The 2,500-nt window shown below is 46.0% G+C and overlaps 5 non-coding genes and 1 pseudogene across 5 annotated transcripts in view; all 6 read left to right on the forward strand.

Annotated features, from left to right (window-relative positions):
* The first annotated feature begins 247 nt into the window (after positions 1-247).
* Positions 248-366, forward strand: LOC144080557 (5S ribosomal RNA). Its single transcript, XR_013302581.1, has one exon. It is a non-coding gene; the product is annotated as a 5S ribosomal RNA (ribosomal RNA).
* Positions 367-682: 316 nt separating this feature from the next.
* Positions 683-801, forward strand: LOC144079586 (5S ribosomal RNA). Its single transcript, XR_013301645.1, has one exon. It is a non-coding gene; the product is annotated as a 5S ribosomal RNA (ribosomal RNA).
* Positions 802-1,117: 316 nt separating this feature from the next.
* Positions 1,118-1,236, forward strand: LOC144079686 (5S ribosomal RNA). The gene has a single exon (XR_013301742.1). It is a non-coding gene; the product is annotated as a 5S ribosomal RNA (ribosomal RNA).
* Positions 1,237-1,552: 316 nt separating this feature from the next.
* Positions 1,553-1,671, forward strand: LOC144080772 (5S ribosomal RNA; annotated as a pseudogene).
* Positions 1,672-1,987: 316 nt separating this feature from the next.
* On the forward strand, positions 1,988-2,106 carry LOC144081069 (5S ribosomal RNA). The gene has a single exon (XR_013302903.1). It is a non-coding gene; the product is annotated as a 5S ribosomal RNA (ribosomal RNA).
* Positions 2,107-2,422: 316 nt separating this feature from the next.
* Positions 2,423-2,500, forward strand: part of LOC144081085 (5S ribosomal RNA) — a 119-nt gene continuing 41 nt past the window's right edge. The window contains exon 1 of the ribosomal RNA XR_013302918.1: positions 2,423-2,500. This exon is cut by the window's right edge and continues 41 nt beyond it. This is a non-coding gene — a ribosomal RNA (5S ribosomal RNA).

Here is a 2,500-nt window from a genome sequence, read left to right on the forward strand (position 1 = left end):
TTCCCTCCTCTGCACATCTCACAACATTTTATTGAAGCTCTCCTTCTGATAATCTTCATTCCCGTCGTTGTAGAAGTAATAAAGCAAAAGAAGAGCAAGCGGCAACAAAGTCGACTCCTTTAACGAAGGGTTCTCCAAATAGGACCCCTCACCCTCCACACCCGATCCAAATATCCAAATACACGATCCACATGCAAGACTATGGACTGTTCGGATTTCCAAAGGGGATTTGTTCAGCGACAATGTTGCTCACGGCCATACTACCCTGAAAACGCCTTATCTCGTCTGATCTCGGAAGCTAAGCAGGGTTGGGCCTGGTTAGTACCTGGATGGGAGACCGCTTGGGAATACCAGGGGCTGTAAGCATCTTGTCAAAACCATTTTCGACATTTCTTGGATGTTCATCTCCTTTTGACCTCCTAAATCATGAAAGACTTCCCTCCTCTGCACATCTCACAACATTTTATTGAAGCTCTCCTTCTGATAATCTTCATTCCAGTAGTTGTAGAAGTAATAAAGCAGAAGAAGAGCAAGCGGCAACAAAGTTGACTCCTTTAACGAAGGGTTCTCCAAAGAGGACCACTCACCCTCCACACCGGATCCAAATATCCAAATACACGATCCACATGCAAGACTATGGACCGTTCGGATTTCCAAAGGGGATTTGTTCAGCGACAATGTTGCTCACGGCCATACTACCCTGAAAACGCCCGATCTCGTCTGATCTCGGAAGCTAAGCAGGGTTGGGCCTGGTTAGTACCTGGATGGGAGACCGCTTGGGAATACCAGGTGCTGTAAGCATCTTGTCAAAACCATTTTCGACATTTCATGGATGTTCATCTCCTTTTGACCTCCTAAATCATGAAAGACTTCCCTCCTCTGCACATCTCACAACATTTTATTGAAGCTCTCCTTCTGATAATCTTCATTCCCGTAGTTGTAGAAGTAATAAAGCAAAAGAAGAGCAAGCGGCAACAAAGTCGACTCCTTTAACGAAGGGTTCTCCAAAGAGGACCCCTCACCCTCCACACCCGATCCAAATATCCAAATACACGATCCACATGCAAGACTATGGACCGTTCGGATTTCCAAAGGGGATTTGTTCAGCGACAATGTTGCTCACGGCCATTCTACCCTGAAAATGCCCGATCTCGTCTGATCTCGGAAGCTAAGCAGGGTTGGGCCTGGTTAGTACCTGGATGGGAGACCGCTTGGGAATACCAGGTGCTGTAAGCATCTTGTCAAAACCATTTTCGACATTTCATGGATGTTCATCTCCTTTTGACCTCCTAAATCATGAAAGACTTCCCTCCTCTGCACATCTCACAACATTTTATTGAAGCTCTCCTTCTGATAATCTTCATTCCCGTAGTTGTAGAAGTAATAAAGCAAAAGAAGAGCAAGCGGCAACAAAGTCGACTCCTTTAACGAAGGGTTCTCCAAAGAGGACCCCTCACCCTCCACACCCGATCCAAATATCCAAATAAACGATCCACATGCAAGACTATGGACCGTTCGGATTTCCAAAGGGGATTTGTTCAGCGACAATGTTGCTCTCGGCCATACTACCCTGAAAACGCCCGATCTCGTCTGATCTCGGAAGCTAAGCAGCGTTCGGCCTGGTTAGTACCTGGATGGGAGTCTGCTTGGAAATACCAGGTGCTGTAAGCATCTTGTCAAAACCATTTTTGACATTTCATGGATGTTCATCTCCTTTTGACCTCCTAAATCATGAAAGACTTCCCTCCTCTGCACATCTCACAACATTTTATTGAAGCTCTCCTTCTGATAATCTTCATTCCCGTAGTTGTAGAAGTAATAAAGCAAAAGAAGAGCAAGCGGCAACAAAGTCGACTCCTTTAACGAAGGGTTCTCCAAAGAGGACCACTCACCCTCCACACCGGATCCAAATATCCAAATACACGATCCACATGCAAGACTATGGACCGTTCGGATTTCCAAAGGGGATTTGTTCAGCGACAATGTTGCTCTCGGCCATACTACCCTGAAAACGCCCGATCTCGTCTGATCTCGGAAGCTAAGCAGGGTTGGGCCTGGTTAGTACCTGGATGGGAGACCACTTGGGAATACCAGGTGCTGTAAGCATCTTGTCAAAACCATTTTCGACATTTCATGGATGTTCATCTCCTTTTGACCTCCTAAATCATGAAAGACTTCCCTCCTCTGCACATCTCACAACATTTTATTGAAGCTCTCCTTCTGATAATCTTCATTCCCGTCGTTGTAGAAGTAATAAAGCAAAAGAAGAGCAAGCGGCAACAAAGTCGACTCCTTTAACGAAGGGTTCTCCAAATAGGACCCCTCACCCTCCACACCCGATCCAAATATCCAAATACACGATCCACATGCAAGACTATGGACTGTTCGGATTTCCAAAGGGGATTTGTTCAGCAACAATGTTGCTCACGGCCATACTACCCTGAAAACGCCCGATCTCGTCTGATCTCGGAAGCTAAGCAGGGTTGGGCCTGGTTAGTAC

This window comes from Stigmatopora argus, chromosome 8, assembly GCF_051989625.1.
Source record: "Stigmatopora argus isolate UIUO_Sarg chromosome 8, RoL_Sarg_1.0, whole genome shotgun sequence".
Classification (NCBI taxonomy): Eukaryota; Metazoa; Chordata; class Actinopteri; order Syngnathiformes; family Syngnathidae; genus Stigmatopora; species Stigmatopora argus.